The sequence below is a fragment of the Rhamphochromis longiceps genome, linkage group LG11, assembly GCF_057381845.1.
Source record: "Rhamphochromis longiceps isolate RC_006_pf linkage group LG11, R_longiceps_female_GT1.1, whole genome shotgun sequence".
Taxonomy (NCBI): domain Eukaryota; kingdom Metazoa; phylum Chordata; class Actinopteri; order Cichliformes; family Cichlidae; genus Rhamphochromis; species Rhamphochromis longiceps.
The window spans coordinates 13846010-13858190 of record NC_140567.1 but is presented as its reverse complement, the minus strand read 5'-3'; the positions used below and the strand labels follow the sequence as shown (position 1 = coordinate 13858190).

The following is a 12181-nucleotide window of genomic DNA, read 5'->3' as shown; positions in this document are numbered from 1 at the left end:
GTGTGTGTGTGTGTGTGTGTTCGCGTGCATGTGTGTGCGTGTGTGTGTGTGTGTGCAGCAGATATTGATATTCCAGCAGCAGCAGAAGCTGAAGCCCATGTCTTTAAAGTGTCAGCCCTCAGCAGCCAGCCAGGTATACCTAAGGTACAGAAAAGAGAGGGGGCGAGTGAGGAAAGGGAGCAACGAGAGAAAGGGGAGTGAGATAGAAATATATAAAGAAAGAGGGGCCATGAAAGACAAAAAAAATACAAAGGCAGGGGAGATAAAGAGAGACAGAGAGTAGAGAGTGCCACAGAGAGAGAGAGAAATACTGAAAGGGGAGGGAGGAAAGAACACTTTAGGTGGGTTTTCTGGAGGTGAAATTACTCAGATGTCTTTGAAGGCCTCACTGACTGTCTTCTCCCTCTGTATTCTGGGCGACACGCGGACAAACAGAGAAACAGATGGACACAGAGGGAGTGGTGGCTGCAGGGGCAGGCAGGGAAAATGTCAGGTTTCAAAAACAGAGCAAATGAGCGGTGTTGAGGAGCACCGAGGGTCACCGAATGCACGATAGCGCAAAGAAATAACCGCACAAAGGACACAATAAACCGTGGTCTACTTTCAAACAGAGCCTCTCCAATTAAATGCTGCAACAGTCCTACAGGGGTTTAACAGTGAGTCTGTTCTGATCTTATCACTCTTACTCTGTGGTATATTTAGTGTTCAGCGCTGCCAGGTGATTCAGACAGAAAGTAAACACATTATTCCAAGCCAGTTCTTTTATTCATACGTTATTCTGAGAGGTAAACAAAAAGAGGGAGAAAAAAAGAATAAATAGCACCCAGCCATGGCGAGGTGGAAATACGTTTCTGATGAAATGAAGATTCTCGTCTTTGTCTTGAGGATTAGTCTTTCTTTTTTTTTCTAAAGCTGATCTATTTGTCTAATCTTTATTCTCAGGAATGGTAAAATAACTAGCTCATTTACTACACTTGGCTGATGCTCTTTGGATCATTCTTATTATCTCTTTCATTACTGCAAGTTTTCTGTCAAACACCACATAGTTGGCATAGTTTCCTCTCATCACTCCTGGCCACTCAGCAGATGGCTGTCCCTCCCTGAGCCTTTTTCTGTCTGGTTCTTCCTGTTAAACGGGAGTTTTTTCTTCCCACTGTCACTACATGCTTGCTTAAAGGGATTCATTTGATTCTTGGGGTTTTTGCTGTATTATTGTTGTTGGATCTTTACTTTTAAATATAAAGCACATTGAGGTGGCTGTTGTTGTGATTTGATGAAATTTTTTTTTTTTTTCAAATTGAATTGAACTGGCATATTTACAAAGTAGCTAGTAAAAAATAATAATTGATTAATGACTTCTTGATTTCTTTCTCCAAATAAATGTCAGAATAGCTGTGAAACACAAAAAACAAAAAAGAATGAAAGAACAAAGCAATAATTCACCACATCATGTCTTTACATGCCAATATTACGTTCACAGCTTGTTTTGCTGCCTCCTAGTGGGCAAAAATTTAAATAAAGCTGCTTTAACGCCAATTTCTGCGGTATTTTCACATGCTCTTTATTCTTTCACCTGTACGCTTCTAAGAGCAACCACACAGTCTTATCTGCGGCTGCCCATGTAATTAAAAGATCAAGGGCCTTGCTCAAAGGGCTGTCGGTGGCAGTAATGAGCTGAGGCCATATTTAGATGTTAAGTTTACTTTTATTAACACCCATTATTGCTGAGCAGTTTCTGATCTCGCTCTGTTTCTCATTATGGCCCCACTCCATTTTCTCCTCTTTGCACCATCCATCATTTCCTTCAGGTTCTTCTCAGCTTCACTTGCCTTATTATCTTTGCACTCATGGCAACCCTCCCTTTTTGCTTCCTGGAAACCTGTTACACCTCTCCTCCCCTCCCTCATTCCTTTCACATTCACTCACTCACTCGCGCTTTCCTCCCCCTCATCGTCCTCCCTCGCATTTCTAAACATCATCCAAATTAATGGAATGTCCTTTTCATGTAATGCAGCTCGGGGATGATGACTGTTCTGACCTTGTCTAATGTTGGCAGTGTTTTGTCAAAGCGCACCCATTTGGTGCCTGCGTATCGCTCCGCTTAAAAAGAACATCAGAAAGCTAATCTTCTAAACAGAGAGTATCTGGACAGACCTTCCAGTGAAAGAACGAAGCACAGTGTGTCTCTTACTTAGACTTTAAATCTATTCTGGATAAATCCATCTCTTTACTGGAATTGCTGCATATTGATAGAGCTACAGCAAAATCACTGAGATACAAACCTGACCCTGCGCTCTGGTTTGTTTAAGATTAGCCTCAGGAGGTGTCCTCAACTTTGTTTTACTGAGTGCAGTCCAGTGAACTGTGTCAGTAGACATACATTTGCAGTTTTTCTTTTATCTGCACTCTTGTCTCTTTCCTCCCGACCCCCCCAAGTGTGTAACTGAGGGCTGAGACACTGGGCTTTTTGGAAAACCTACAATTTAATCGAGAATAACTAAAAGGCACATAGGGCTGAGCTGAACGACACTGCGTTAACCTCGACTTTGACATGTCGTGGAGAAGAGGCCGCGTACAGAAAAAGAGAGAGCTTATACATCTCACATGTTTGCACTGCTGTTAAGTTCCCCTCGGCCACAAAATCACCATGCAAGATTTTTTCTGGGCATTTCAAACTGAAGGAACATGAAATGTGTTTTTCATCATCAGAAGGTTTTTGGGGTTTAAATTTTTCATTTAATTATTTATCCAATGTCACAATTAGCTGGCAATTCTCATTCTTCTACTCAAATGACCTCCACAGTCATCAGATCTCAGTCTAACAGACTGTCTTTTGGATGTTGTGGAATGGGAGATTCGCATCATGGATGTGCAACTGACAAATCTGCTGCAACTGTGTGACGCTATCATATCGATGTGGACCAAAACCTCTTAAGAATGTTTCCAGCATTTTACAGAATCTGCGCCTTGTAGAATTGAGGCAGTTCAGAAGCCAAAAGCGAGTACAACTAGTAAATGAAGTGGCCCCTGGAGTGGACATCTGGTACTTACACAAATGTATATGCTACAGTTTTTAAATAATACAAATAATTTGCTCGGTTTATAAAAAAGCAAAAGAAAAAAACGTTTGATAGAAAAATTACAAGTTGAAAAGAGGATCAAATATTTAAATCTTTGATAGTGGAAAGATTTTGGTGAGCTGCAGGCACACATATTTTTTAAAGGTGTAGTGATTAGTCATCCTGATTTGAGACGTAATTCTTTCTGGGTATTTCAAGTATAATAAAAAAAATTGATTTGAAAACTCACCACGACCCTGTGCTGTGAAGATAAATTTTGACTTGTCTGGCTGCAAAGCTTTGAAGGCTCTGAAGGTGATTTATTGAAGACTGACATACTGAATGTGAAAAGCATGTTACAAAAATCTGGGCACGGGTGAATTTAGCAGGGTCACTAAGGATCCAATTTTAACAAGCTTTCTAAGATTAATGGCAGATGAGATTTTTTTGTTGCGTGAAAGTGTCAATTTCTTTTCCTTCAGCTCACTAAGACTTACTGGATTAAAAAGAAAAAATGATAATAATAAGAAACCTTTAAAAATGCAAATGTGTTCATGGATCAGAACAAACGCTTGCATTCTTACTACCCAGAAAATGATGACATTCGTAAACCATGGAGCCTGTAATTAAAATGTAATTTTTGCAAATAATTATCTTTTGATGACACGAAAAAAATCATTAAGTTTACTGAAATCATTTGGATTAAAACAATATTTCAACTGGGAGAATTAACTTTAGAGTTAATAATCCAAGCAAACCTTATAAAAAAACAGCCTGAAACACTAGAAAGTGAAATAAGGTCAAACTTATTGTGTGCAAGGTAGCTGAATGTAAGCAGAAGCGAGTATTTTAAATATTATGTTTAACAACATCTGGTTTGAAATGAACGCTGCCTGATTGAACATTTCAATATTTTTTTAAGCTGATTTTTTTTAGGACTTTAGGGGAAAGACAGGTAATGAGCTGTGTCTGTAATTATTGTGAAGCTGTTGATCTTGGTATTGGTTTCTTTAAAAATGGATGAAAACTTGTCTGTGTAAAACACTCGGGACACAGAACCCGAGGTAAGAGAGCACATCGATAATCATATGCTGGACTTGAGCCACTGCTCTTTTTAAAAAATGAGTTGGCAAAACATCCACAGGGTTTCCGTTTTCTAACCATGTTGGTAAGAAGTAGCAGAAAGGTGGCCAAACCTGTGCAAAGTGTTGAGAAAGAGAAAATGTGCATCTTTTTAAATAAAGATTTAGGTGCGTGTGAAACAAAATCTGGGAAAATACGTATACATGCAAAGTATTCGCTCATCTATCCAAATCATCAACTTCAGGTGTTCCAATCACTTCACATGGCCACAAATGTATCAAATCAAGCACCGAGGCATGCAGACAGCTTCTACAAACATCAGTGAATTCTAGTGTGGTACCATGACAGGATGCCACCTGTGCAAGTCCATTCGTGAAATTTCCTCACTAAGTATTCCACTTTGGATAACGAAGTGGAAGTGATTGGGAATGATAGCAACTTAGCCATGAAAGATAAGTCATGTAAAATAACAGAGGTCACCAATTTTCTGCAGAGTCAGTCACTACAGACCTCCAAACTTCATGTGGCCTTCAGATTAGCTCAAGAACAGTGTGTAGAAAGCTTCATAGAATGGCTGAGCAGCTGCATCCAAGCCTTACATCACCAAGCACAGGGTAAAGTGCAGATGGAGTGGTGTAAAGCGTCGCCACCACTGAACTCTAGCTTAGTGGAGATGTGTTCTCTGGCACGACAAATCATGCTTCTCCATCTGGCAATCCGATGGACCAGTGTGAGTTTGGTGGTTGCCAGGAGAACAGTACGAGTCTGAATACATTGTGCCAAGTGGAAATCCCCCCGTGGAAAGTACGGGGGGATTATGGTATTGGGCTTCTTTTCAGGATTCTGGGTTGGCCCTTTAGTTACACTGGTTGGCCCTTTAGTTACACTGAAAGGAAGTCTTAATGCTTGAACATACCAAGTCATTTTGGAAAACAGCTAGGGGATGGCCCCTTCCTGCGCACCAGTACACAATGTGAGGTGCATAAAGACATGGATGAGAAAGTTTGGTGTGGAAGAACTTGACTGGCCTGCACAACCCAAGAGAACAACTTTGGGATGACTTAGAGCAGAGACTGTGAGCCAGGCGTTCTCATCCAAAATCAGTGTCTGACCTCACAAACAAGAATTTAAGCTTTTTATAGCTGCAAAGGGTGGGCAGACATCATATTAAACCCTATGGATTAGGAATGGGATGTCTCTCAAGTTTATGTGCATGGAAAAGCAGATGAGTTTTTGGCAATGTAGTGCATAACAAACATATATGTATATGTATTTTCCCACATATATACTCTACACTTATCAAATTCAGGGTTGTGGGGGTACCTGGACAACTCACCATTATGTTACAGGGCTAACACACAGACACAGACAGCCAATTACTTTCAGATTCACAACTGCAGTTGGGGCCAATTAAGAACCTTCAATAAACTTAAATGATCTTGGATAAGGAAAACAATCATTGGCAGGAATACGGTCAGCAAACCTTGCGGAGTCAGGATGCTGATTGAAAGCCTTTTGTTCAGATAGCTTTTTGGGGCTTTTTGCTTCACCTTCGAGTCTGGTCATCCAGAACAGATAAATATGTTTGTTTCTAGTTGCGGACTAGCTAGAAAATAGTTGGTCCAGCTGTATCCAGATGGGTCACCAGAAGTGGAAAATTTGAATTTATGGATTTTTGCCTCAACTGAGATAGTAGGAACAATTGTCATGCAGGCCCTTCAGAAAACATACCAGTGTATACAGTGCTGCTCAGCTATATGAGGCTCTCTGTTTTCTATGCTAAGTTATGTAAAATACACCTCAAATAGCGTGTTTTCATGGATACTGAAGCATAATGAGATAGATAGTGCTGGGAAGAAGAAGAAATGCATTTTCTGGTACGCTAGGGTTCCCCAGGTGAGCATAACTGACCCAATCATGTTATCTTGAGATGTCATTTAGATAACAAAGATCATCAAAAAACAAAGCAGTAGTGGTCTAGTCAACATGTCCTTAGTTAAATATGAACACATGTTTGCATGGGGGCATTATTAAAAACAATCAGTCAATCAGATAGCAGCTCAAGCTGTCACTACACCACTACCAGCCTTTAGCCATTTGTATGTCTGCAGAGCCCCTGATATTGAATGAGGACATGGCACAGTCACAGAAAATAGTTAGGCTTTAATATGCAGCAGCGGTAGAAACTTTTTCCCCCCCGAAGGCATTAGATTTCAGTTAGCCACATCCTGTAGTTCAATAGTGTGGTCTAAATGGAAACAGAGATGAGAAGAGGCTTTTTATTTAATTCGAGAGAAAGTTTCGCAGAGTGAAGCCAGACCAGCACACTTTTACGGTCAAGGTTTATTTTAGCACTTCTTCTTTGCTCATACATCAACTTTCACTGAATCCCAAACAGGTTTATATTCACTTGGGTGGCCACGTCCTGGAATCCAGCCAAACTCCAAACTGTGATTTCATTTTGGTACACCTGCAGCCAAAGAGCAGCTAAGAAAAAATAAAACAGAACCTGGGTTGTGACCAGTTATCATTAAACTTTATTCAAGTGTTGATTCAAGGACACAGGCCCGGCGTAAGCGAGTCTATTTTTCATAAAACTTTGTCAAAAAGAATCTTGATAGTAAAAACAGCCCAAACTATCACTATATCTATAAAAAGCTAAAATAATGGAACATGTTTTACATGCTGTGCAGTATAGATTAAACTGTAATGGACTTTTTGGAGTTTACTCCTTTATCTCACTATTGTGGTACCCCTGAAAATGGACCCTTTAGGTGTGTATGATGACCTGACTGTCTGGGTGTTTGGCTTCTATCAGAGGCTCAAGGACAGTCTAGCTGCTCCCTGATAGTGCAGAGACACTGTGTATCCTTATCTGGAGCACTGACGTTAGGAAGGCAAAAATGAAACTCTATGTGAGATTAGAACTTCATAATAGGATAAGCAGGCCTACTGCAACATGTGTTCACCCAAAAACACCTTAAGATTTTCTTTATCATATGATCAAATGTTTAGTAATTAATTTTTAAGACTGGATGAAGCAAAAATGACATCCCATTTCCATCTAATGTATGCAAACTGTCATCTTTATACACACTATGTTGTATGATAAACACAGTAATAGAGAATTCCAGCCAGTCCTTTTGAGAAAGCACTTGGAAAGAATAGGGATGAAAAAACATGCCCTTTAACAGAGAAAAACCTTCAGCAGGAGTGGCCTCAGCAAGGGCGGCCATCTGCCACAGCCAGTTGGAAAGAGAGAAAAGAGGAGAGGAAGGACCGGCATGGAGAGGAAACAGAGAACATACAGTTTAACGTGAACTCTGAGACTGTTGATGGTGGAAGTATCCAGTGATTGGGAACATGCAGGTCATGAGCTAGAGGTACCTACAAAACAGTACAGGGAGAGACAACAATCATTACGAGAGGTCTTCCAGCACCCCAGTCATACAGCACCATAACTAAAGAATAGCGCAGGGTTCCCTGATGCAGACTGACGTTTTATCCAAAAGACTGAAGACAGAGCTAAAACACAGAATAGAGTGTCTGCCCCCTGAAACCAATCCTGGGAGCTGGTTTGATAGAAGAGTAAGAATCGTACTCTTAGAAACTCTCAGAGCTCTCAGAGTCTGCACTCTGAGAGAGCGGTGCTGCTTTCGGATAATACAGTACTACAAAACACTTTCAGATCTTCTAGAGTTTGGTCATTTTGTAAGTGAGGAGAAGGATTTAAAATTCAAAGCCAGTGGGGGAAAGCTTCTATTACTGAACAAATAAATGAATTCAATCCAGCCAATAAAACTGTTTCCCAAGTCTAAAACAATCCTGCATCTGAAGCCCAAAATGGAAAAAAAAGAAACCGGAAGATCAAGACTGAAGACCACTGATCCAGACACTTACCGACTCTTGCCCTCAGAGGCTTCACTCTCTCTCTTTTCTTTCTCACAACCTGTAATCCAGCGATCAGTTGTCCAGGCAACTGCACTGGCCACAGTTCCAGCACGTGCTCAGTGATGCCAGGTCAGGATGAAAGTACCTGGAGGGGACAATGCAAATCCCCCTTTGCACCCTATTGAAGACTAGCATAGAAATCCCAGCAGTAAACCTGCCCCCAGGGTTGGGTTTTTTTTTTTCCTCCGGAGTGGTGCAACGCCTGTGTGTGTTATTAGTACTCGCGTGTGAAAGATCTCAGTCTCACATAAATAAATGAAAGCAGTTCCAGATCTGCTAGTTCTTTAACAGAAAAACAGATTTTAGGAAAGTCGTTACAAGCTAAGTGCATGAATTATTTTTGCTCAAATATTTTTTTAAGGACATATATTATTTATTTTGTTTTATTTTTGTTAATAGGCTGATGCAACCTAAATTCACAACCTTACAGGTCACACATTAGCTGTTTAGAAGGCAGACAAAGTGATCTAGGGATTAACATCTTAGCATGGAGGAAGATGTCACCATGTTGGAATGTGAAAAGTTGCGAGTGTGTGTGTGCATGTGCACATCCAGTACTTTGCCCACGCTGTGACAGCACAATCATGTGCTGCAGGAATCAAAAATACTGCACATTGTCCTTTTCCTACATGGCATCAACAACGCTCATCTGGCTCCCTGTTGTTCAGGTATTAGCTCATAACCTTGTGCGCTAAAGCTTTCAAGCTCTTCCATAATCTCTCCTGCAAACTTTGTGTGAACTCCGGTGCACATGATACCTTTATTCAAGAGTCAATAGCAAGTGGAAGAATAGCACAAAGCAGATATTCAGAAGTGTTTTTGTGACAAAAACTAATCAATAGATGCTTGATATTCAGAAAGATTTCTTTGCCTGTATGATTTTTCTGCCAGAAAGCTATATTTCACATTAGCCAGCAATACTCTAGCCTCTCTGGGTGTGGGTCTTGTTAAATGAAAGTATATGAATTTGGTAAATGTAGCAGGGAAATCAAGACAACATATGAGGCAGTCACTTACACTAACACTCGTGAAGCCTGAGTATATCCAAGGGCACATCTCTGACGGTCCTGTAATCAGAAGTGCAGACATAAAGAGGTATTGTAATGACACATGCCTGCCTCTTTTTAAATATAGGTTTGATTTGAAAGAAAATGACAGTGTAGTCAATTTGGTCACTTTGGCAATGGTACCAGCCTTCTTCTTTTCTTTCAATAGAAAATGAAAGTGTTCGTTTCCTACTGGGTTTCCACTTTCCTGTGTGAATTTTTCTCCCCGTCATTTTCTCTCATCCCATCTCTGTGTCAGCCTCTCCTCATAGTCTGTGTCTGTTTCAAGCATCCGTTTGTCTGTCTGAATCCTCTCCGGCTGTGACCGTGAGGATGTCTGCTTTTTGGTTCTCAAAGAAAAACAGATGCACGGTGCTTGATAGAAATTATGAACACCGAGTATGTTCCATTTTCCACTCGTGGGTGGTTAGAGTACATTTCTCTCCCCCAAAAAAAGGCAAAAAAAAGAAAAGTGGCAGAAAAGGAAATAAAAAAGTCTGTCACACGTACAAGGACTGAATTATAGTCCTGCAGTTATAATATGTAGTATGAAGGGGAGGTATAATTTGTTGATTTGCTGTTCTGTGGAGCTGGGTTGGCAGATGAGCACCATTAAGTGTTTTTTATCTATGTGCGTGGAAGAATTACAAGAAGAGAGAGTGAACATTTGGAGTTTTTAAATGGTTTGCTTGTACAACCCACAGAACACACATTAAAGAAACCCTATAGGGCATCTTCTCTGTAGACGTGTAATTTAGTTGAACCATTCCAGGGTTGTAAATGCACCTGATGTTACTTTGAAATGAACCTGATGAGTTCAGCTTCCATGGCGACTTCGGCCTCCTCAGCAGAATGGGAGCTGACACCTGTATCGGGGGTTCGCGCTCTTTGCAAACTCGACTCACACAGATTTAATTTGTGTCACTCTGTGAATACTTTTTCTTCCGCGCTGTTCCATCACTGTGTAGCAGACCTTTAAATACTCGTCCCGACCTCGAATAGCCCGACAGCCCCCGAGATAATCCTGCGGCTTCACAGCGCAGAGAAGAAACAGTGCAGAAAAATCCGCTTGGAGAGAGTGACTGTTGGAAAATTCTCACTGACTTCTTAGTTCTTATTTATCTTCGTGACAGTGGGTCCGGAGAAGGAGATGACAGGGAGGGAGAGCGGCGTGGTGCGTTGGCTCTGCGTGTTAAGGAGAGGCTGTGATCATCGCCGGCTGCAGAGAGACAACAGTGACGGGAAGTGACGATGAGGCCCGAGACGAGAGCCGCGATGGTAATGCGTGTCACATCGATGAGGCCTCTCAAAGAGAAGTCAGGAATGAGATCAGCTACTTCCTACTTCCTGTCTCCCGGTGTCTTAGCTGGGGGCTCTGATTTCCAATTTTTCACTGCCATCATTTATTTGGTCTTCTTCTCCCTCTTTAGTCGTCTTTTCAGCCTCTCTAATCTGCCTGTCTTTCTGCTGGACTATTCTTTCCTCTGCCCCTCGTTCGACAGTGGACACTATTCATCTCTCACTCCTGGCTGTGTTTCCTTAGTTTCTTATTCTTTTCCAACTCTGTATAATTCACAGCTATGCTACAACCTTTTTCTTGCAAAGGAAATAAAAGTAGGACTATTCAAGTCCCCTACCCTATAAGACTCCTTTAAAACCTAGGGCTAGAATGAATAAGCAGAACACTGCTAAACCTACCAGAAAGGCTGGTCGTATTGGTTGTGTTAAAGAATAACTGTTGTATAACTTGTGAACAAAGCCTAGAGGCAAACTGACTGCTTTTAACTATTTAAATAGCTTTACAAGCCAAACCAAACTTACCTGTTGACACTTTTGATTATTCTTTCTGTCATAGTCTGGATGTGCCTTTTCTCCAGTGTCCACCTCTGGGCAAAGCTGCCATTCTCTCACCAGAGCAACTCACCTGGAAGTTATCTGTGGCAATCAGCAGAGGGGTATTTATGACCAGCATCACTTTGCCGCTGGTCCGTCAACTCACCTATGTTGGTAACAGGCTCACTCTTGTTGCTCAAGATCGATGTCCTTATATTACTTACCTTGCTTTCTATATCCTCTAGCTCTGTTGACTCAATGGAGGCACACAGCACCGCCACGCAACAGAACCTCACCTTTTGGATACTGGTCACAAACCTCACCAGATTCATGCTATGCTCCAGGAAGAAAACACCCACCACACTCACCTGCTTGCCCTCCTGACACCGCAACTTACCAGGACTCCTGAAATTCAGGTCAGCCTGTCGTTAATGCTATCAGCTTGCCACTCGAACCTCTGCCTCCCCCTCCAAGCCTAAGACTCCACCTGCAAAATTAAGTCACTCCAAACAATCTCAAATTCCTGTTATCTCTGGACCAGCCCCTGTAAAGACTAACCCCCTCTTCCTCTTTCCTCAGTGGGACCTCGCAACCGCCACGCCACCAGTCTCCCCTTGAGTTACCTCCCTTAGGCTACCACGCTAGAATCCCTATGTCAAATATTGTGTGTCAGTGCCACGCCAGATTTCCAGGTTACGCTTCCCACATCAAGTATAGCTCTGTGTTTTGTGTTAAAGTTTGTGTTAAGTTAACTGTATCACCTCTGCATGTCGGTCTTGCAGTTGAGTCCAGTTATGTACAGGCCTGTGGCCCCACGTTTCACTATCTTATAGGCACTAAAGGAAAAAAGGAGTCAGGGGGTTAAACCAAGAACCACCCGACTCCACAGCTACAGCCACCACCTCCAACAATCAGTTGGAGTGTTGTTTGTCAGCTAGAATTGGTGCTAAGAATACAGCTTGTTTCCTCTGATCCATAACTACTTCACTAAGGCTACGTTCACAATGCAGGTGAAAGCGCATCAAATCCGATTTTTTTGACCCTATGTGACTCATATCCACAGTAGCGGTTTTAGATACGGGTGACACGGGCGGTGGTGGCATTGTGGTGGGGGGCGGCATCACGGGCATCGGCAAAAAAAATGCTGGTACTCATGCTCCCCCGACGTCAACCAGCGCATATTGGGAATGGTACATGCACCGATCGGTT

General features: G+C 41.8%; 1 long non-coding RNA gene across 1 annotated transcript; it reads left to right on the top strand.

Moving 5' to 3' along the window:
- The first annotated feature begins 532 nt into the window (after window positions 1-532).
- On the top strand, window positions 533-11405 carry LOC146658673 (uncharacterized). Its single transcript, XR_014913644.1, has 3 exons — window positions 533-656; window positions 11017-11142; window positions 11218-11405. It is a non-coding gene; the product is annotated as an uncharacterized LOC146658673 (long non-coding RNA).
- Window positions 11406-12181: the final 776 nt, after the last annotated feature.